Raw genomic sequence first — 22,302 nt, 5'->3', positions numbered from 1 at the left:
AAAATGAACGGCTTCTAGTCTGATGGGAAAACCTGTCAAACATTCTAGAGTGGTCACGAGACAGGCCAGTAAGGAAGGCAAGTGGAACAGAGAAACGGAGGCAAGAAAATTAAGCAAGGCCAAACAGTTTGGGCAGTTTGCAGCCAGCTTGTGAATCGCAAGACCTTATCTTCCCCAACCAAGGACACTTGAGAGCAAAGGGTTAACACCTCTCCTCCCTAAGCAGAGAAGACATACAGTAAATCGCCCTGGAACTGCTGAGGCTGGGGGAGGAAGGAAGGGGGAGTTTTCTCTCACGCACTGAACAAAGAAGTCGGCCCTCTAAGGACTTGCCAAACGAGATGACCAGGTGTAGGCACAAACTCCCAAGAAAAGCCACAGAATGCAGAAGGAGACTTTGAAACCCAGTCTGCTACCCAAGACATCTGGCAGGGAACCTTGAAACCTATAGGGGGAAGGGTACAAAACCCCTTGAGCCCCACCAGGCAGGCGCTCAGACAAGCTGCGTGTGGTCCACTTGTGCCACATGCCAAGTGTATTTTTAATAAATTCGCTTGCTTTGCTACAATGCTATTGTCTGTCTGCTGTCGCTCGTTTGAAATCTTACGAGACTGACAAGAAGCAAGGAGGGGGCAGCCTCTTGCTCCAACTCAGGGACAGTCCCATACATCCTCCTGGTGTCCTGTAAGTGTCCTGTGTGCATGCACATGTAAACGTATACAGTCAGGGAATCTGGTACCTGCAGTGACTAAAGAGTAGGCTTGAGCAAGGCCAAAAATTCATTAATATTGGAACTCCTATTTCTAGCTGTCCTTGGAAGACCCAAAAAGTAATTTACCAGTTCCCTGTCCATTTATATCAAAGAGCATACGTCTGCAGGATGGTTTTGAGGTCACTGACTCCGGGCAAGTGCACAGGCAGGCAGGCCCTTGTGTCAGAGCCCAGTCAAGTCCAGAAGACTCCATTAGCTCCGCTTCTCTCCTCCAAAGCTGGGGGTGGCTGGGCGGGGCAGGATGAGGTGAGCCAGCTTGCCCTCTGGATCCACAGGCAGGACGAGGTGCTTCTAAGCTGTGTCCCCTCCTTGGAGAGTGGCCTCTGCTCCGACTCTGCACAGGCCCCTATGGTTTTGGGAGTCTGCTGACTGGCAGCGGAATGGGCTGCCGGGCACTCGGCCTGCTGTGGAGCAGGAGGTGCAGCTGGCCAGGGCTTTGTCACAGCAGAGGCAGCCATGGAAGTTTAGCAGCAGACGCTGCGCTGCTGAGGCGGGAGCTGGAGGGAGACAGGTGCAGGGAGGCCACACCACCTAGAACCCTCCTTCTGGCAGATTGGGCCTGAGCTGTGGCACGTGGGCCACTGTTAAACCAGGCATCCTGGGCCACCCTCTGGCTCCCAGAGCCCACCCGTCTGGGACGAGGGGCCAGCCTTGGGGAGGCCTCTTCAGCCCATCTTCTCTAGGAGTCCGGAAGCCACAGGGCAGAGAGGAGCCAGGAGCTCTGCAAGTGTGGGCATCTGGGGCCAGAGTGAAGAGGTGAGGCCGGGGGCCTCCGTGAGCAGCCCTCATGGCATCGCTGACTCTCCTTACTTTCCCCTCCTGTTTCATTACAACCTGTGCCTGTAGCTGTTTGTTTCCTGTCTTCGCTTTCAGCCTTCAGCTCCTAATGTTTCCAATCTGGGGAAGGGGGTGGAGGAGCCAGTCTGTGAAAGACAGAACCTGTGGGTTATGTAGACCTCAGGCGATCTGCTCATCACAGGGCTGGTCCCAGTGCCAGAGCTTGGGAGTGAGTGGTGCTTCCCCCCCGTATCCTGATTTTCAGAAGGGCTGTAGTCTCTGAGCTGCAGCTGTGTGGCTGGCTAACTGGGGAATGGTGTCTAACAGGACGTCTGCTCACAGAGGGCCTGTGCTGTGTGGGCTGAGCAGCCTGGCCTCACGCGTCTGGCCTCACCCTCCTCCTATGTGAGTGTGTGTGTGTACACACACACACACACACACACACACACACAGAGAGCTGGTATGCCCGGGTGCCTCCTGCCATCACAGGGGCTTTTCTGGGGCGCGCTGTCCCGAGAGAGCAGATGCAAAGGGCCGAGTGGGGCCTGTCTCGCCTGCTGTCCTCCCTCCCAGGCCAAGGTGCCATAGGAGGTGCGCTCTTCACTGGGCCACATGGCAGGCATCATGTGCTTGAGGAACGGGGGACCCGGCTGGATGCTGTGTAGAGCTGTCACAGCTGGTACCCCGCCCTGGCTGCTGTGTCCCGCTCACTGGGCTCCCGTCTGCACGGTCACTCCCTGCCCAGACCTACCTGTCCTCCTAAGCCCTGGACAGACCAGCAGCCCGACGTGCGGTTCCTGAGTGAAAACCATGCTCCGTGTCCAGATCATACGCGGAGAGGTTCAAACGTGACAGCACCTTCCCCGTCTCGCGCTTGTCGGCACCTTTGTCCCCAGGGTGGCTGTCGCTCCGGCCGCCTTGCTCGTTAGATCCCCCCAGAGGGAGAGCTTGTGAGTGGCGGGTCTCGGTCTCCTTGGCTTTGCCCTGCTCTGCCTCCCCTCTTGCGGGCGTGCCTCCTGCGGGAGCGGCGCTCTCTTCACGCTCCTGTCTCAGGGGTCCCAGAACCCAAGGGGCCCCGTGACTTTCATGAACCAGGCGGCCGGGGAATTCCACTCCTCTAACTCAGACCCACGCCATCCAAGTTCAGCAGGGAGCAGTTACAGAAGTAGACCCTGGACCCTATGCCCTCGAGTGAGGGCTGAAAAACCTGGGGGGGGGGGGGTGTCAGATAGGGCAAAGGCCTCAAGGTGGGCCGTTCTCACTACGTGCTGCTCTGGCTGGATGTTCAAGTGCAGCACCGTGCTTTGCAGACCAGCCGTGAACAGGAGGAGCTTGACAGCACCCAACCCATAAGCACTGCCAACTGCAAAGGAGAAATCAACGTGGTGTTGACCAAATAGTGTGTATAAGCAAAGGCTAAGCCTCCCTTCCCTCACAGGGAGCTTTGGATGTGAACCCCGCCTCCTTTACTTGCTGCAAGTAAATAAAAATACCTAATGGCAACCATGTCTCCGTTTTTGACTAGAGCACCCCAAGTGGCAAACCCCTCGAGGGTCTGGTAACCATTTCCCATGTACCCTCCCCCTGCACAAGCACAGCCTCCCCCATTACCAACCTCACTCACCAGAGCGGTTCATTTGTTACACTATGAGCCCACATTGGCCCATCATCATCACCCAAAGTCCACAGAGTTTACCTTGGGGTTCACTCTTGGTGGTGTGCTTTCTATGGGTTTGGGTAAATGTATAATGACTTGTAACCATATGATAGTATCACACAGAGTAGCTTCAGTGCCATGAAAGCCTCTGTGCTCCGCCTATTCATCTCCCCTTCTCTACTCCTCACAACCACTGATCTTTTTACTGTCTCCATAGTTTCGCCTTTTCCAGAATGGCAGATAGTTGGAATCATACAGGATCCAGCCATTTCAGATGGGCTTCTTTCACTGAGTAATCTACATTGAAGGTTCCTCCATGTCTTTTCATGGCTTAAAAGCTCATTTCTTTCTAGCACCGAATAATATTCCACTGTCTGGGTGGACCATACAGCTTAGTTGTTCTGACTACTATGAACAAAACTGCTATAAACATCTGTGTGCAGGTTTTTGCGTGAACATAAGTTTTCAACTTCCTTGGGTAAATACCAAGGAGTATGATTGCTGGATGGTAAGAGTATGTTTAGTTCTGTAAGAAACCACCAAACTGTCTTCCAAAGTGGCTGTACCAATTTGCATTCTGATCAGCAAAGTATGAGAGTTCTGGTTGCTTCACATACTTAAGTGCATTTGGTGATTTTGACTATTCAAATACTACGTGTACAGTGGTATCTCATTTTAATTTGCATTTATTTCCCTGATGACATATGATGTGGAGCATCTTTTCATATGCTTACTTGCCATCTTCTTTGCTGAGATATCTGTTCAGGTCTTTGGCCCTTTTTTATAATTAGGTTGTTTGTTTCCTACTGTGGAGTTTTAAGAGTTCTTTGTGTATTTTGGATAACAGCCCTTTATCAGATGTGTCTTTGCAAATATTGTCTCCCAGTCTGCAGCTTCTCATTCTCTTGACAATATCTTTCACAGAGCAGAAGTTTTCATTTTAAAGAATTCCAGCTCCTCTCCACTTCTCTACTTGGTTCAAGGTTTACAATTACTTTGCAAGGCTTTGTAGGATAACTTTTATATTATTCTAAGGAACTGGTCATTAAATGATTTGGCCTGTAGAAATACATATGTTTAACAGGAACATTCCCTAACTATTTCACGTATCATTGACCCTATATATTTGACAGAAATGGACTGTAACTTTTTAAAAAAAGTTTATGTGAAGAAATTAAAGATGGCGGTGAAGTGAGTGGAAGCTACACTGACTGTCTCCAGGGACAAAACTGGAATTACAACTAAAATATAGAAAAACCATCCTGAATAATCAACTACAACTGAAGACGAGCTGGAGGGCACCCCCATAACCAAGGGGGAAAAGTGGAGGCTGCACAGAGCTTGGTAGGAAGAGCGGAGGCGCGAGAGGGCTGGCTGGGCTCCCACAGGCAGCAGCTGAAGGTCCGGAGGGAGAGCTCAGCTGTGGGGGTTCCCGCTCAGGACTCTGGGGCCTAAACCCCAGGCTGGGCTCCCCAGCCCAGAGCATCAGACCTGAAACAGGGGCCCACATAACATCTGGCTGTGAAAAGCAGCTGGGTTTCCATCCAGCAGGGAGAGACAGTTGGAAATGCAGGGACCCACTTACAGGGCCAATGCACAAAGTTTCTGTGCAGCCACCTTGGGCTCCAGCAGAGGGAGGGCAGAGTGGACTGGAGCTGTGTGAGGAGAATTCAGGGGGACTGGCTGGGGGAACAGCTCTCAGAGGGCAACCATCTGGACTCCAGTGCTGTGTCATTCCCCCAGACTGCAGAGGCAGACATTTACCTCCAAGCAGCTTATGCCTGAGAGGGAAGCAATGGAAACGTTAAAGGGCGGCTATAACTAGAAGTAGAAATAGAGACAGAGAGAAACATAGGCATAAAGAATTAAAATGGCAATAAATAAGGACCTATCAATAATAATCTTAAGGACTTTAAGGGAGAGATCAACAGCAATACAGTCATAGTCATGGACTTAAACACCCCACTGACTTCACTGGATAGATCTTCCAGACAAAAATTCAACACAGAAACAGTGACTAAATGGCACACTAGATCACATGGATTTAATTGATATTTACAGGACATTTCACCCCAAAGCTGAAGAATATATACTCCTCTCAAGTGCACATGGGTCATGCTCAAAGATAGACCACGTTAGGTCACAAGACAAGTCTCTACAAGTTCAAGAAGACTGAAATCATATCAAGCATCTCAGATCACAAGGGCATGAAATTAGAAATCAACTACAGTAAAAACACTCAAAACATTCAAACACGTGCGGGCTAAATATCATGCTATTAAACAATGAATGGGTTACCAATAAGATCAAGAAAGAAATCAAAAGCTTCCTGGAAACAAATGAAAATGAACACACAACAACCCAAAATCTATGGGACACAGCAAAAGCAGTCCTAAGAGGGAAGTTCATAACACTACAGGCCTATCTAAAATAGCAAGAAAAATTTTTAGTAAATTATCTAACCCTACAACTGAAAGAATTAGAAATCTCCCCTATGAACCCATCCAGACCAGGGATTTTGTGTGCTGGGAGTTTTTTTTATTGCTGCTTCAATTTCATCAGTTGTTACAAGCCTATTCAGGTTTCCCAATTCTTCCTGATTCAGTTTTACAAGATCTCACTCATATGTGGAATCTAATATGGAACAAAGTGGATCAAGAGACATAGAAGCATGGCACAGACTGACAAATCTCAGTGGGAAGGTGGAGATGGGGGAGTGGGTGGGAAGATATTAATCAAAGAACTTATATACATATATGCATAACCCATGGATACAGACAATAGTGTGGGGAAGGCCTGGGGGGGGGGAAGAGTGGAGGGAATCAATGGGGGGAAAAAAGGGTGGATATCTGTAATACTTTCAACAATAAAGATAAATTATTTCTAAAAAAGAATTCCAGCTTAACAATCATTTCTTTCATGGACTGTGCCTTTGCTGTTCTATCTAAAAACGCACGACTACCCTGGCCAGTTCTACTCAGTGGTTAGAGCGTCGGCCGTGGAATGAGGGGTCCCAGGTTCAATTCCAGCCAAGGACACGTACCTCGGTTGCAGGCTCAGCCCCAGTAGGGGCTTGTGTGGGAGGCAACCATTTGAAGTGTCTCTCTCACATCGATGTTTCTCTCTCTCTCTGTCTCTCTCCCACTTTCGCTCTCTCTGAAAAGCAATGGAAAAAATATTCTCAGGTGAGGATTTAAAAATAAATAAATACTCATTACTATACTCAAGGTCATCTAGATTATCATCATTATCTTCTAGGAGTTTTATAGTTTTGCATTTTACATTTAGGTCTGCAATCCACTTGAGGTGGTTTTTGTGAATGGTAAGAACTGTATTTAGATTCCTTTTTTGCATGTGGGTATACAGATGTTCCAGCACCATTTGTTTACTAGACTGTCTTTTCTTAATTATATTGTCTTTGTTCCTTTATCAAAGACCCACTGACTGTGTGGTTCTGTTTCTGTGATCTCTATTCTGTTCTATTAATCTATTTATCTGTTCTTTCACCAATGCCACACTGTCTTGTTTCCTGCAGTTTTACAGTAAGTCTTAAAGTCAGGTACTATCATCTCCTTCAATACTATGGTGGCTGTTCTGGGTCTTCTGCCTCTCTATTAACTTTAGAATCAGTTTTGAATCAGTTGATATCTACAATATGACTCACTGGGGTTTTGTGGATTGGACTGAGTCTATAGGTCAAGTTGGGAAGAACTGATACCTTGACAATTTTGTCTACCTATCCACGAACATGGAATAGCTCTCTATTTAGTCAGTTCTTTAATTTTCTTCATCAGACTTCTGATGAAGAAGTCATCAGAAGTTTTTTTTGTTTTAAATCCTCACCTGAGGATATGTTTATTGATTTTAGAAAGGAAGGGAGTCCTGGCTGGTTTAGCCCAGTTGACTGGGCGTCATCCCACTCATAGAAGGGTTTCTGATTTGATTTCTGGTCAGGGCATATACCCAGGTTGCATGCTCAATCCCTGGTAGGGGGCGTGCAGGAGGCAGCCAATCAATTTTTTGCTCTAGCATTAATCTTTCTCTCTCTCTCCCTTCCTCTCTCTCTAAAAATCAATCTTAAAAAATCTTTTAAAAAAGAAACAGAGGAAGAGGAAGGGGGGGGAGAGGGGGAGAGAGAGGGAGAGGGAGAGGGAGAGGGAGAGGGAGAGGGAGAGGGAGAGGGAGAGGGAGAGGGAGAGGGAGAGGGAGAGGGAGAGGGAGAGGGAGAGGGAGAGAGAGAGAGAACATCGATGTGAGAGAAGAGCATCGATTGGTTGCCTCCCAGATGCTCCCAAATGGAGAATTGAACCCAAAACCTTTTTGGTGTACAGGAAAACACTCTAACCACCTAGGCCACCCCTGGCCAAGGCCTTCATCAAACTTTTGTAGTTGTCTTCATGTAGATCTTGTACATATTTTGTTAGACTTATGCCTAAGTATTTAATTTTGGAGAGGGCTAATGGAAATGATATTATTTTTATCTTATAAAGTCTATCTGTTCATTGCTGGTATATAGGAAAGCAATCAACTTTTTTATATTAACCTTGTATCCTGCAACCTTGTTATAATCACTTATTTGGTCCAGGAGTAATTTTTTTTCTTTTTGTCAGTTCTTTCAGATTTTCTACAAGTCATGTCATCCGTAAACAAAGACAGTTTTGTCTTCCTTCCTAATGTGTATACTTTTTATTTCCTTCTCTTGTCTTACATATTAGCTGGAACTTCCAGTGTGATGCTGAAAAGGAGTGTGCAGTGAGACATCCTTGCTTAGTTTCTGATCTTTGTGGGGAGGCTTTGAGTTTCTCAGCATTAAGTATGATGTTAGCTGTAGGGTTTTTGTAGATATTCTTTATCAAATTGGGAAAGTCCCCTGTATTCCTGCTTTACTGAAAGTTTTTATCATGAATGAGTGTTGGTAGGGTTTTGTTTTGTTCCCTCGAGTGTCCTGGTACTTGGAGAAAGTGCCAGCCCACAGTGGGCCCTTAGGGAAGAGAGGTACATGGTGTAGAGAAGTGTCTAGCAGAGAGAGGGAGCCTTGCCACAGCAATGCACTTGAGTAGGCAAGAGGGGTGGGGGAGCCCAGTGCCTAAGGCAGGGATAACAATCCATCCACAGGAAAGGGAGGAAGGCATGGTAAGGGGCACAGGTGCCAATACATGGGTAGCTGTGGTGGGAGCAAGTGAGAGCTCTCCTCTTTGATTTTCTCAGTGAAGAGGAGGCCACACTGTTGGCTGAGAGTCTGGGACCTTGTAGTGGAAGGTGGAGCCCCAGGACTGAGGAGATAGGCTCTGGAACAGGGAGAAAGGGGATGGGACTGAGAACCAGTGCCCCAAGCTCAGAAGCAGGACCTGGGGTGAGAGTGGTCCATGAGGCCAAACGGCCACCATGAGCAGCAGAGGGCTGCAAATGGACTCAGGGGTCCATGTCTTTTAACTCTTTCTCCCTGTGTGGTCCAGGAGCACTAGGGTGGACTTGGAAGGCAAGTGGCAAGGGACCTCTCTGCCCTGGCTCCTGTTCAGGGCTTCAGGGATGGCTCTGAAGGGTTCTCTAAGGTCTCTCCTGGCTGGACACTCACCCTGGGAAGCACTGGTACCACAGCAGCCTCCTGTGGGACCAGAAGCCAGAGGCTCTTCCCTGGGGAACCTTCTCTGCTCCACCCCCCACCCCCCAATATCCCTGCTCTCTTCAGAGACTTCTACTCAGGCCACAAGGATTCATCTACTCTGGATCCAAAGTTAAATGAGTGAGTGCATGAGTGAATAAGTAATCAACAGCTCCATTCTCTCTCCAGGCAGCAAAGCTGCCGCCATCCCATCCTGCGGCATCAGACAATATTTATCAGCAGGTTCATGGACAGCCTGATGCACCTACCTCCACATTTATAGAAGCACAGAGTTCAGCCATGAGAGGATAAGGGATTTCAGAACATAGGACCAATGGAAAGACATGAGCCCCATCTCTGTCTAAGAAATGGATAAAGGGGTCAGGATCCCCACCCTGAGAGTTTTAGCAAAACCGTGGCTGAAATCTTTCCCCTGATGAGCCTCCCAGCACACACGCTGCGCTCAAGCAAAGGTCTTTGTATACTCGTATTGTGGGGACAAGAATGAAGGGGCTGGACCAGACCCGTGCTCGGGCAGGGAGGAAGCACTGCAAGTCACTCAGTGTGGGCATCAGCTCTGCCAGTCCCTCCCATCTTGGACCTCAGTTTCTCCACATGTAAAACGATGGGACTCAGAGCCCTCTATCATCTAGAATTCTGAAATAGTTCTCACACCTGACACACACAGTAACATTTAAAGGAAATAGTCCCATTTCTCAGAGGAGGGAAGTGAGGCTCAGAGAGGTGAAGGTGCTTGCCTCTAGTCACACAGCAAGTAGAGGGGGCATGCCCATTTAAGTCCAGACCAATCTGGCTCATTTTCAACACTGCAATTCCAAGCCAGAGATGTTTCACAAACAAGACATCTCCAGATCCTTGGTGCAGGGCATCTCTACTTCTCTGCCAGCGAGACTCATGGCATTCTTAAAGGACTTCATGCCTTTGGAGAGAAAACTGAGGCCCACTCACAGGACTTCTGGTCTGGGTTCACATGCAGTTCGGCCACCTGCTTCCCTCAGTGGCCTCCTCTCTCCAGTTCTGCTCCCCACTCAGCCAGAATGTTTTCAGAATTAAATGCAATTTCGGGAATGCACGGAGCACAGTAGCTGGCACCACAGGCACCGGGCAAACAGTCATTTTTCATTATTATTTTTGAGTGCCAATTCTCAGCGAAACATCATGCTACTTCCTGAGAAATAAAGTCACCCGGTGACACCACAGGCTGCTGAATTCACCACCAAAATACCCCAACATTAGACAGGAGCCAAGGGAGGAGCCAAGGACACCCAGGCTCCCCAGGCCATACAGGATCAGGCCAGGGCATGGCAGCAACTCATCAGTGCATCACCCACCTCCAGAGGGACACTGCCTGGCAGCCCAGGAAGGGGGCTGGAGCCAGGGGTGCTGTAGGCATGAAACCCAGCCCTCTCCCTCCAGGAACAGTGAGCTTTCAGAGAAACCCAGACATCTGAGGAACCTGCCCTTGGGCTCCAAGCTCAGAGTGGGCTGCTGTGCAGCGTTTCCGAGCCTCGGTTTTGGCATCTATGAAATGGGAGAGCTACTTCCCGTCCCTGGGGTCAGCATGAAGATCCACTAGGATGAGCAAGGGCCCCATACTGGGCAAGGGGATCCCCCCCGACTCCCAGAGTACTCAGCCAGAGGAGGGTGGTCAGGGAAATAATCTCTTTGCAGGAGTTGGCAGCTGCCAGAAAAGGAACTACAGAAAGGTGTTTTCAAATGAAAGGGTGCTCCACCTACCTCTAAAACAAGACAAATGCAAGTAAAGGGACTAAGTGAAGGTGCCACTCTGCGTGGCCAGGGCTGTCAGGGCCTGGGTGACAGGCAATGTTGGTGGCCATGGAGCCCGGGGGAGCGGGGAGAACCAGAAACACTTAACTTGCCAAGGGATGGGAGAACTGGAATGGCACCATGGAGAACACAGCAGCGACAGCTCTCAAAGTCACAAAGGCACAGGCCATACAACCTAGTAGGTGCATTTCTCGAACTTTTTGCTCAGACTGCCCAGGCAAGAGGACCTAAATATCTGGGTATGTGCAATAGTAGCTGAGGGCTGGATGGAGACCTAGAAGTGCATCAGAATAAGACAAGCAAACTGAATGGAAATTCAGCCTCATGCAAGAATACAAGTTAGATTTTAAAACCATTTTGCTGATTGATATACTAACAAAAGGTGTCATCTACTACACCCTCCCTGTCCTAGAGCTGCATGTTACCTCTGATTGCTCCAATCAGTCTGATGAGGGTAGGGACCATTAATATCTCCATTCTGCAGATGAGCAAACTGAGACACAGAACAGTTGGGTAATTTTCTCAAGTACACACACCTAGTAAGCAGAAGATACCAAGCACATAGCTCCAACACTATGTCTCCAAGACACGTTGCTGAAATTTTTTTTTTTTTTAATATATCTTTATTGACTTCAGAGAGAGGAAGGGAGAGAGAGATAGAAACATCAATGATGAGAGAGTTGTCATTGATCGGCTGCCTCCTACACACCCCTGACTAGGGATCAAGCCCACAACCCGGGCATGTGCCCTGACCGGGAATCGAACTGCGATCTCCTGGATCCTAGGTCGATGCTCAACCACTGAGCCATGCCAAGCTGGGCATTAAAATTTTCTTTTTTAAGAAGAATGTCAGAATACAGGGCAATGTATTCAGGTTGGTCATGCGTAATGGGTTGAATAATGGCCTCCCAGAAAAGATGTGTTCACCTGGGATCTGTGACTGTGACCTCATGTAGATAAAGGACCTTTGCAGATATAATTAAGTTGAAGATCTGCAGATGAGATTACCCTAGATAAATGTACTTATAAGAGAAGGGAAGACACAGGGAGAAGAAGGCTGTATGAAGTCAGAGTCAGAGACTGAAGGGTGCGCCTACAAGCCAAGGAACACCAAGGATCACCAACAGCCACAGAAGTGAGGAGAAGGGCAGGTGGCAATTCTCCCTCAGAGCCCTCAGTAGGTAGCAACCCTGCCGACAGCTTGATTTCAAACTTCTGGCCTCCAGAACTAGGAGATAAACCCAGGGGGTGTTAAGCCACCCTGTTTGTGGTAATTTGTTATGGCAGCCACAGGAATCTAATACAGGGTCTGATTTTGCTCTCCACTGTCCCTGCCTGTTTTCTTTTCTGGACCTGTCCCCCAGAATGATGCCCTGGTGCTCCTTCCACATCCCAGACACAATATCAAGTGTGTGGATTCATTCAACCAATTTTCCCTGGAATTCCCATCTCACAGATGAGGGAACAGACCACAGGCTCATCAGGTCACAGTTCCCAGGGATGCTACTCCCCAGCCACTCTCTGTCTACCTGCCCTTGATCTGGGGCAGAGTGAGGGAAGAAGCCCTAGGGCCCACCCAGCTGCAGCTGGCCCTGAAGCAGCCAAGAGAGCAGCTGAGTCAGGATGGGGCCCAGAGCCTGGTAACCTGGCCCTGGAGCCTCAGGGCCAGGACATCTGCTGCAGGATCAGGGCCAGGCCCATGGGTGCCTCTGAGGCTGTGGCTGGCAAGGCCAGCAGGAAAGGAAGAGGGCAGTCAGGGTCTACTCCATTATGCAGCCCCCAAGGAGGGCCTGGGCTGCCCAGAGACTTCAGAGGTCCTGAAGGCTCCCAGGGCCCAAGGTGGGGAGATCTGGCTGCCCCAGCCAGGCAGGTGCTGCCGACAGCTTGAGGCCCAGCAGGCCAAGGTGATGGACACAGCCGAGCCTCCTGCCCACAAGGCAGAGGGCAGGGGAACAGGGAGAGAGGAAGCTGCCGGCTCTGCCCTGACCTACCCACAGAGCGAAAGCTGAGAGGGGATGAAAAGACAAATGCCCAGATTGCATAGATGGGGAAACTGAGGCTCAGAAAAGAAGAGCACCAGAGGTGACTAACACCTCTCTCAGACTGTTTCTCAGATCCTTTGCAACAGAGGCCCTTGGTGGAGCAAGGCGGGGACTATCCTTCAGATTCAGCTCAAACCAGGTAATAAGAATGACAAGGGGGTGGACACCTGAGATGGAGAAGCTCGGATATGAACCAGGGGTGACCAGTTCCCCCAAACAGAGGTCTTCTCCCCATCTGAGAATTGTAAAAGAGCAAGAAATTGAGGCCAGAGCCTTCCCTGCAGTGTTCAAGCAGAGTGGCAGCCTCTTATTTGTCTATACTGCATGGAATGGGAGCTGAATTGGTCCAGTGATCCCCTAGGCCCAGAGAGGGTGGGACCAGGGTCAAAGAACTTGACTAGTGGTGATTTCCTTGTAAGGGACTGGGCTGGGGGCTGAGCTCCTGGGGACACTGAAAAGTGCAGATTCCCAGCCCTTCCAAACCAGAGTTTCTGGGGATGAAACCAAGAGATCTGGATTCTCCAAATGCTCCCAGAAGGGTCTGAGGAAAGTGACAACGATTCAGCACCTCTCCTGGGGCTAAGATGAGCCAATTCTGCAATTCCAGGTTCTCTGGTTCTAAGAGGCTACAACTTTACAACTCAAAGAATCCATGACCCACGCATTTCAGTGGCTCTGTGCATTCAGAGACTCCATGGCTAACAGTCTACGACCTGACAGCTCTGGGATGCAGCGCCGACCCCAATGCTGATCAAAAGAGAGGGTGAAGTCCCGGGTCCAGAGTGCGGGGCACCAGCAGGAGCAGCAGGTATGGAATGACCCCATGGGGGAAGGAAGGAAGCAAGAGAGGAGAAAGGGAGCTATAGCTGTTGGCATGTTTATGTAACTACATTCACATGCTGCCATAAGCACTCGGACCACTCAGAAGGTTCTCTAATGATGGGTCCCTCGGAAACCCAACGCTTTGGGGTGCAGTAAGGTGAAGACAGGGTTTAAAAAGGAGAAATCCACTTTCTATCCTTATAATTGCTTAATTCTTTACTGTGAGCATGTAACACTCATAATTAAAAATTGTAATAATTAACAAGAATATGACAGAGTTTATGTATTTGTTCACTGGTTTCTTTTCTCTTCCTTACCTACCCAGACATCAGCCCCCAGGCCTGGCACAAGGCACAGCACACTTGCTAAAGAGCTCATTGTTGAAAGCAAAACTACAAATGAGACCTCCCTAGGGGAAGAGAGGGGTCAACAAGACAAAAGATGCCAGAGGGTATCTTTAACAGTCCCTGTGATGGTATGTTAAGGGGGGTTCCCAGGCCCTGTCCACACCCTGTTTCCACAAGCCCAACTTTTGGGCTCTCCACTTTCCCCAAGAGCCCAGCACCCTAGGGAACCTCAGGAGTCCATCCGGTTCTGCCCTCTGTATGACCCAGGCCCACACACCCTGGGCCTTGTCAAGTTCTAGTCCAGTGAAGGGAAGGGGCCAGCCTCCCTCAGCTCTTCCCAGTCCTCCTTGGACCCCCCAGAGGTCTGAATGGAAGTCTGGCCTGGACTTGGCCTGAAACCAAGAGCCCAGAGGCACAGGATGGGGGGGGGGCATGGCTGCTACCACCTGGCTGCTACCACCCAGAACACCAGCTGCTAGCAGCAATTAATTTTTGCTCTAAGTGTTAGAGAATTGCAGGGCTGGAGCCACCAGCTCAGGGGGCTCAGGCTGCAGCTGAAAGGAGGGGGTGGTAGACAAGGGTTGGGGGACACACCACCTCTCCCTGGCCTCTACTGTCCTTGGCCTTTGAACCTCTCCATTACACACATGCATACACACACAACACACACACGCACAACACACATGCAAAGACACACACACAGCCCAGCATCTGCCCATCTTCACACGGTCCCTCCTCCCAGGCCTACCTTCCTAAGTAAGTCTCCAAATAGCTGCCAGAAGGCTTCGGGGGACAGAGGGTCTGCTCTGCTGTCCTCCACCTTGCTTCTAAGGAGTTGTGCCACCTCTGGCTGTGGCTGTCCCTCTCTGGGCCTCAGGCTGCCCATTCCCACAATGAGGATGTCATGTCTCACCCCACCTCCAGGGCACCTGAGGACAGGTCAGAAGCCGGTGGCAGCCACAGGTTAGCTGGACATGACTCTGGTTCTCATTAGGTCCCGATCCTTTTTCTGCCTCAGAGGTGAGCCTCAAGAGACCCCTGCCTGGGCCGCATCCACCAGAGGCCCGGCCAGCACCTGGTGGAGCCCAACAGCTTCAGCAGGGTCCCAGCCCCTTAGAATCTGTTCGCTCAAGTGAGCCCGATTTGTCACAGGCAAGGGGAAGAAAGAGAGAGAACAGAAGGGGTACACATGTAGGTTCTTTTTAAAGTGAGGAGCTGCTCAACTTGAGCATGGCAAATCTTAAAAAGTAAAAAAAAAGAATTTTAAACCTGGATGTTGTGTTCAAAAAAGAAATTGGGCAGCCTGGCCGGGCGTGGCTCAGCGGTTGAGTGTCGACCTAGGATCCAGGCGATCGGGGTTCGAGTCCCGGTCAGGGCACATGCCCGGGTTGTGGGCTCGATCAATGACTCTCTCATCATTGATGTTTCTGTCTCTCTCTCTCCCTTTCCTTTCCTCTCCTCTCTCTGAAATCAATAAAGATATATTAAAAAAAAAAAAAAAAAAAGAAAAGAAATTGGGCAGAGGAAGTGAGACACACTGACACAAAATACAAATGACCAATGGACACCTGAAAATGCTTAATTTGGCAAGAAATGGAGACACTGGGCCCTGGGCCAACCCAGACTCACAGCCAGCCCCCACACACAGTACTGGAGGAAGGCATAGAGATTCGTGGATGGGAGGGGGAACTGATGAGAGCTGAGCAGTGGGACTCCCTAGGCCTCAGTTTGCTCAGATCTGCAATGAGAACAGCTTCTGCCCCTCACAGCGGTGCCATGGGGACATCCTGAAGTGGAAGCAGGCCAGTGCCAGAGACACACCAGGCTCAGAGTTTGAAGTAGGTAAGGCCACAGATACAGCTCAACACGGAGTAGTGGCCTGAAATAAATGCCAACAGATGGCAGGCCAAGGGCTCAGAGCAAAGGTCTGAATGCCAGCTCTGCCCCCGAAAGCTCCACAATTCTGGGACAGTGATGTCACTTCTCTGAGGCTCAGTTTTCTCATCTGCAGAATGAGACAATAATTCTGGCTACTAAGCACTCACTACATGTCAGGCACCACGCATGTTTACTGAGCACCTACATACAATGGGCACCGCTGTAGCACTGGGCATCAGCTGTGAACATATCAGACCGAGAACCCTGCACTTGAGGAGCTTGCATTTCAGAGGGGACAAGAGTAAACAAGATAAGCAAATAAAACATAATGTGGCAGATGGCATGAAGTTCTACACAGGACAAATGCAGGAGGGGGAGTTAGAGGAGGATAAAGGGGAAATAAGCGGTGATGGAAGGAGACTTGACTCGGGGTGGTGAACATACAACACAATATAAAGATGATATAAAGTTGTACACCTGAGAGCTATATAATTTTATTAACCAATGTTACCCCAATTAATTCAGTAATTTTTTTAAAAAAAAGAAAAGAAAAATGCAGGAGAGAGAATGCAGGGAAAGGGAGGCCATGGTGTTATCCAGGAGAGCCAAGAGAAGACTCATGGAGGAGGTGGCATTTGGGCAAGACCTGAAAGTGGTGAGGCAGGGGCTGTGTGGAAATCTGGGGAAGAGTGTTCCAGGCAAAGAAGGGAGCAGCAAGTGCTAAGGCCCTGGGGCGAAAGCAAGCCTGGTGTGTTGAAGGCACAGTGAGAAGGGAGGCAGGTAGCCTGAGGGGAAGGAAAGACTGGTAGAAATGAGGCTGGTGAGGACCAGACTGTGCCGGGCCCTGTGGACCATGGTGAAGAACGTGGCTTTACTCTGAGTAAGAGGGAACCATGGGAGGGTCCTGAGCCCAGGGCTGTCCCAATACTAAGGCATTCAGTGTGTATCAAGTACACATTCAGTGCTCAAGTAACCATGGCTTGGGGTGGCCCTGACAAAAGCCGTCACTCTGAAGGCTGTAATTTTTGCTCCCTAGCCTGAATCTTCTACAGAGGCCCACGCCACAAGTAAGGGGAAGAAGGGTAGGCTTCAACTGCCCAGGGGGGTAGGAGAGCTCAGTCCAGGCTATCAGGAAGAGGTGGTCCCCAGTAGAATCCAGGAGGCCACTCCCACTCACTCTGCAACATCAATGGACAACCAGAGCACACCTGTTCCCTGAGGCCACCAAGAAATGGACTTCCACTCCTATCTGGCCCTGCAATGGAACTGTGTCCAGTGCTAAAGAACAGAAGGCCAACTGGGTGGCTAGACCAAGGGTCCCCAAGGTCCCCTCAGCCTCACATTGCCCCTGCAGCTTCCACTTCAGCAGCCAGGCAGAAAGACCTGAGCTCTGGAACATCAGTGGGGGCAAATGTAGGGAGTGTGTAGGAAGTGGGGTACAGGGGACACAGCAGGAGTAGGAGGCCTGCAGCTGAGGCCCTCTTTTGCTGCAGCAAAACACCTACCCTCTCTGGGCCTCACATGTCCAAGGGAAGGCTAGAGTGGAATGACAGATACCCAAGGCTCTGGCATCACAAATGCTCTTATCAAATGTTCATATCCCCCCCTCCTTCACGGAGCCCCCTTTCCACAACCCCATGTCTGTTGAGACTCCTTGCCCAGAGGTACACACAAAGGCTCACATTTCTACTCTCCTACCCTGGGTGCTCTTGGCAGCCTCCCCAGCTGGGGCTTCACTCCCACTTTGCAGACAATAAACTAAGGTCCAAGAGGAGAAGTAACTCAGCCACAGTCACACCCCAGACTTCACTCACCTCAGCTGTCTGCCCTGAAGTCTCCTCCCAAACACTGAGATCCTCGAGGGCAGGGGCCGGGTTCCATGTATTCAACATGGTTTATCAAGCACCTTCTGTATGCCAGACATTGCACTGGGGCCCAGCTGAGCATCAGAGTGCCAAGGTCTCTACCCCAAGTTCACAACCAGCCACAGTTGTTCACATGCCAGCACAGCAAGGCCCCACTGGGGTACCTGTGGCCCAGACACTGACCCACCAAACTTTCTGAGCACCTACTGCATGCCAGGCCTTCACTAGGCCCCAGGGATACAGCAACCTGGGGATTAGGAGGGCAGGCAGACACCAGGGCCTATGTAGGACCAGCCCTGAGAAAAGGGGTGTCAGGAGGGGATGCCATGCCATTCTGGCAGCCCCACAGCCAGCCTGGCACACAGATGCACCTGGCAGGGTATCTATGAAATGAGGGAATATACAGCTCTGTCCCTGGGAAAGTGCCAGGGCTCTGGGACCAAGGGGCAGAAGTTCCAGTCTCTCCCAGTGCCTCAAGTCTCCTGTCAGCACAATGGAGTTAATGTACCCTCTGCACTAGCAGACCATTAGGAAATTAAATCAGCTGACAGAGGGCTGAGCCCTCAGCCAGTGACCAGCAAAGGTACCAGTCCTGCCTGTGTCCCCAGCTCCTCTGGAAAACCCGCGTGCCTTGGCCCAGCCACCCCACCCCACTCCAAGGCTCCTCCGAAACCTCCAGCCTCTCTGCCCTGCCCACTACCCGGTTTCTGGCTCGCTTTCTTTCTTCTTCAGTTTCTGTTGGCTCCTCGTAGCTGCCAACTCCCCTGGTGCCGCAGTCCCACGGGACTGACCCTCACCTACCACACCTTCCCAGGGACTGACCCAGCCTCCAGCCCTCCTGCTGCCCACAAGCTGCCTCCCTCCCAGCCCCTCCTCCTTGCCAGCACATGGTAGGGCTCCAGTTACAGGCCCCAGTGGAGGGGCAGGTGTATCCATGTGTCACAGCAAAGTCCTGGCAGGGACCCAGCAGCACCTCTCAGAGGGTTGACTCAGCCCGGTCTGGGCCTGAGAACAGCGGGACTGAGGGTGGACATCAGGTGGCCTGAGAGGAGGCACCAGCAGCCTTTGTCCTGGGACAGGGCAAGGGCCACAGAGGTTGTCCGGAATGATGATGCAGTTGCTTTCACCCAAGACATGTGCCAAGGCCTCCGGGTGCCATGCTTAGTACTGCCAACTATGACCCAGGATGCTGCCAGAGGCCTGGCCAGGCCAGAGGAAACTGCCCACAGGCAGAACGGGTACCAGGGCTGCAGGGCGATGCCGTCCCTGTTGCTGCAGCTACTGTCATTGCTGTCACTGTTTCACTGCCACAGGACCACCAATATTACCTTGTCCTGCTTTGAGCAGACTTGAGGGAAGGGGCACCCTGGCTCTGGGGCAGGAAGCTCGGCAGTGAAGTGGGTGGAGGCTTCCGCTCAAACCCGACAGCCTATATGGCTTTCAGTAAGACCACCCCTCCCTGGACACCTCTTCCCCACCGCAGCACAGTTCACTGAATATCCCTCCATCAGGCACTCACCTGAGCCACCCGGAAGCCCTACAGGGGTGAGGCTAGGGAGTGGGGGGGCAAGGTCCCAGGGACCCCTGACAAACCCAGGCGCCGCCCCTTCCCCAAGAGAAGGACCAGTGCCTTCAGGCTGGGGAGGGCGACAAAGAAGTGGCCAGGAGCTTCCAGCGCATGCCTGCCGGGCCTGTTTCAGCACACAGCACTGAGTGTGCACTCGGCGATGCACCAGGGGAAGGACTTCCCCTGCTGTCCAGCACGCTGGAGACGCCCTTCTTGCCCCTAGATATGCACACTGCTGTCCCACAGGGTCTTGCCCTGCCTGGTGGGAGCCCTTCCAAGGTACCCCTCTTGGAGCTGACAGCCTCTGACCCACTGGCTGAAGGGGAAGGGCCACCATAAAGCCATGGGCAGACTTTGCTGAGGAATCTCTTAGGACACAGAATGGGGGGATGGGAGGGGAGGGGAGTCTTTCACTATAAGCCTCCCAAGGCTGGGATCTCCTACCTGACCCTCTGTGGCCACACGGCAGCAGTCCAAGGCCTAGAGCAACCTCGCACAGGGTGAGGCTGGGGCTAGGGAAGGGTAGCAGCCAGGAGCCATACTTTCTTTGGCACCTGGGGAGTGGGGTACGGGTGGGCTAGAGGGCTGATGCCCTCTGGGTTCACACTTTCAAGGAGGTGGCTGCTGATTTCACCTGCAGGGGCGTGCCTCTGACTTCAGGGAGACAGAACCTGGAAACAGGGGTTTCGGGATGTGGATCTGGAGAGCAGCACTTTATTCCAGGACTCCTGCCTGAACACAGGGAGCAACAAGAAAATAGAAATGGTCATGGACAGCACAGCACTTCAGGATGGGTATGCCCCCTATAAAATGGGGAGCAGGTAGGCCCAGGTCCCAGCAAGTCCAGGCTGCTGAGAGGCAGAAAAACCTCCTAGAGCGAAGACCACCTCCAAAGACGCTTTTCTGTGACCTCCCATTCTGAACACGGGCTCTAAAGTATTCACATGACCCGTGCACATTCCATCCGAACAGGCAGCAGACACCCCCTTGAGCTTCGGCTCCTTTCCGAACCCCCCTGGGAGCTCCCCGCCCGAGGTGCCTTCCAAAGAGCCCCCGCCCCGCCCGGAGCACACGCGCGGCCGGAGCCTGGCCCCGACTCCCAGGGGCTCCTCGGCCGCTGAGCCGTCCCCTCCGCGGTCAAGGCCCATTTCTAAGAGCAAAAAGCTGTGGCTGGAGTGGTCGGCTCGTTCGCCAGCGGAGAGCACCACTTCCAGAATATTTCCACTCCATCAGGGCGCACCGTGTGAGGAAGAGGAGCGGCCCCAAGGCCCGCAGACCCGGGGCGCGGGCACTTCGAGGCCGCCCGCCCGCCCCCGCCCCGCTCCCGGCCTCGGGGAGGTCGGCGCAGGGCTGGTCCGCACACGAAGGCGCCTCCCGAGCCCCCGCGCAAGGCCGCCAGGGGGCCGAGAGCGCCTCAAAGTTTCCCGGGCCTCCCCGGGACGGAGGGGAGCGGGCAGCGGAGTTCCCGGCGGCGCGGGGGGGCGGCGGGAGGCCGGGCGCGCAGGCGGCGCTGCGCCCGCGTCCAGAGGAGGACGGGCAGCGGGCGCGGAGGAAGGCTCTCCCCCGCCTCCCCGCCGGGGCTCGCCCAGCCCGGAGACGGCGGCGGGCGCGAAGCCGGGCCTGGGACCCCGCGCCGGGCGGCCGCACTCACCTCGCTCGTCGCCCGGGGCGAGGCGCGCTCCGGGTCCTCCGGGCTCCGGGCGGCAGTGCCTGGCTCCGGCCGCCGCTCGGGCAGCATCGCCGCCGCCTCAGGGCAGCACCTGGGGGCGCTCCGAGCTGAGGGGCGCGTCGTTTCGGGGCGCCGGTCCCTCCAGTTCAGCCATGGGCCGGGGGCGAGCCCGGGACGGCGCCCGGGCGCGGGGGCTCCCGCTCCGACCCGCGCGGCGAGAGTCCGTCCGCGGCCGGGCTGAGCGCGCGGACGACGCACCCCTCCCCCGCCAGCTGCTATCCGATCCCGAGCAGGCCGGGCGCGCTCCCCACGCCCGGCGCCCCGCCCCGCCCCGCGCCTACCTGCGACTACCCGCGCAGCCCCTCGCCCTGGCTACGGGTCCCAGGGGGACGGCGGCTGCGGCAAGGCCGGGGGAGCGCGGCGAGGGAGGGACGGAGGGCGAGGGGGCCGCCGGAGGCTGAGGCACGGCGCGCGCCCGGCTCCGCGCCCGCGGCCGCCGGAACACAGCCCTGCAACTCCTCCAACTCTCGACCGAGGGCGCGCCCCAGCGCCGCGCCGCCGCCCACCCCGCCCGGCCGGGCCAGGCGCCTCTCCGCCCGGGATGCCCCCACCAGCAGCCGCTTGCGCGCCGGGGCGCGCGGGCGCGTGCACACGCACACCGAGGCTAGTCCTCCAGCACACAAGCACAAACAGGTGCACGGAGAGCGCACACACAGTCGAGGGAATCTTGCCTACAGCCGGCACACAAGTTCATCCACATATGCACGATGCATGCTGACATGCATGATGCTTGCAAGTGCACAAGGACATACACACTCATACGTGCACATTCAGGGTAGTATCTGCACATGTGCACATGTGCACCCAGATTTCGGCTTGTACACTCCCATGGAATCCTTTCCCCTTGCACACCAGGCATGCACATTCATACACATATTATCTCCCCCTCTTTAATAGCATCTCTCCCCTCCCACCATGTGCTCTGTTTGGCTTCTCTCAAATCCTGCTTTCTCCTCTGTGCTCCTCCCTTTGCTCTCCCGTTTTGCAGATGTGACCCCCATGTGACCCTCCTCTTTTGCTACCCCTGCCTCTGGAGGCTCAGGCTTTTTTCCCAGCCTGTCCCCAGGAGTCCTGCCCTCCCAGCCTCCTGGGGCCTATTGTCTGTGCCTCTGATCTCTCAGCCTCTTGCAGGGCCCAGAACTTTCATCCTGGCAGAGGGACCTAACTGGCTGGGCCTTGGCCCAGGGAGACCCCATTTTATCACCAGTCTGACCCCTTGCTCAACCTTGGAGCCACAGAATTGGGCCAAGGAGGCAGGTCTGTGCCCAGAGCACAAGCCTGAAATGACTCCCAGGCCCCCTCAGCCTCCAGCTGCCCCTTTAATGTGAAATATAATTATGTGTCTGAACAGCAGGGAGACTGGCTGCAGGATTCTAACCAAGAGGATGGCTTTCTGGCCAACGCCCAGATTGCTGGTGGCTCAGACAAAGCAGCC

General features: G+C 52.9%; 1 protein-coding gene across 4 annotated transcripts in view; it reads right to left on the bottom strand.

Moving 5' to 3' along the window:
* KCNJ12 (potassium inwardly rectifying channel subfamily J member 12) overlaps positions 1-21,340 on the bottom strand; it is a 49,032-nt gene extending 27,692 nt beyond the window's left edge. For 2 of the 4 annotated variants that reach the window (XM_081116152.1, XM_081116155.1), the window contains exon 1: positions 20,790-21,063. The gene's annotated coding sequence lies outside the window, so the exon portion shown is untranslated. Of the gene's footprint in view, positions 1-20,789; positions 21,064-21,148 lie in introns of those variants that run through there. The other 2 variants (XM_081116153.1, XM_081116154.1) reach the window with 2 other exon arrangements.
* Positions 21,341-22,302: the final 962 nt, after the last annotated feature.

The sequence above is a fragment of the Miniopterus schreibersii genome, assembly GCF_964146895.1.
Source record: "Miniopterus schreibersii genome assembly, chromosome: 16".
NCBI lineage: Eukaryota > Metazoa > Chordata > Mammalia > Chiroptera > Miniopteridae > Miniopterus > Miniopterus schreibersii.
Note: the sequence above shows the minus strand (reverse complement) of the source record. Positions and strands in the feature narration are given on the sequence as shown.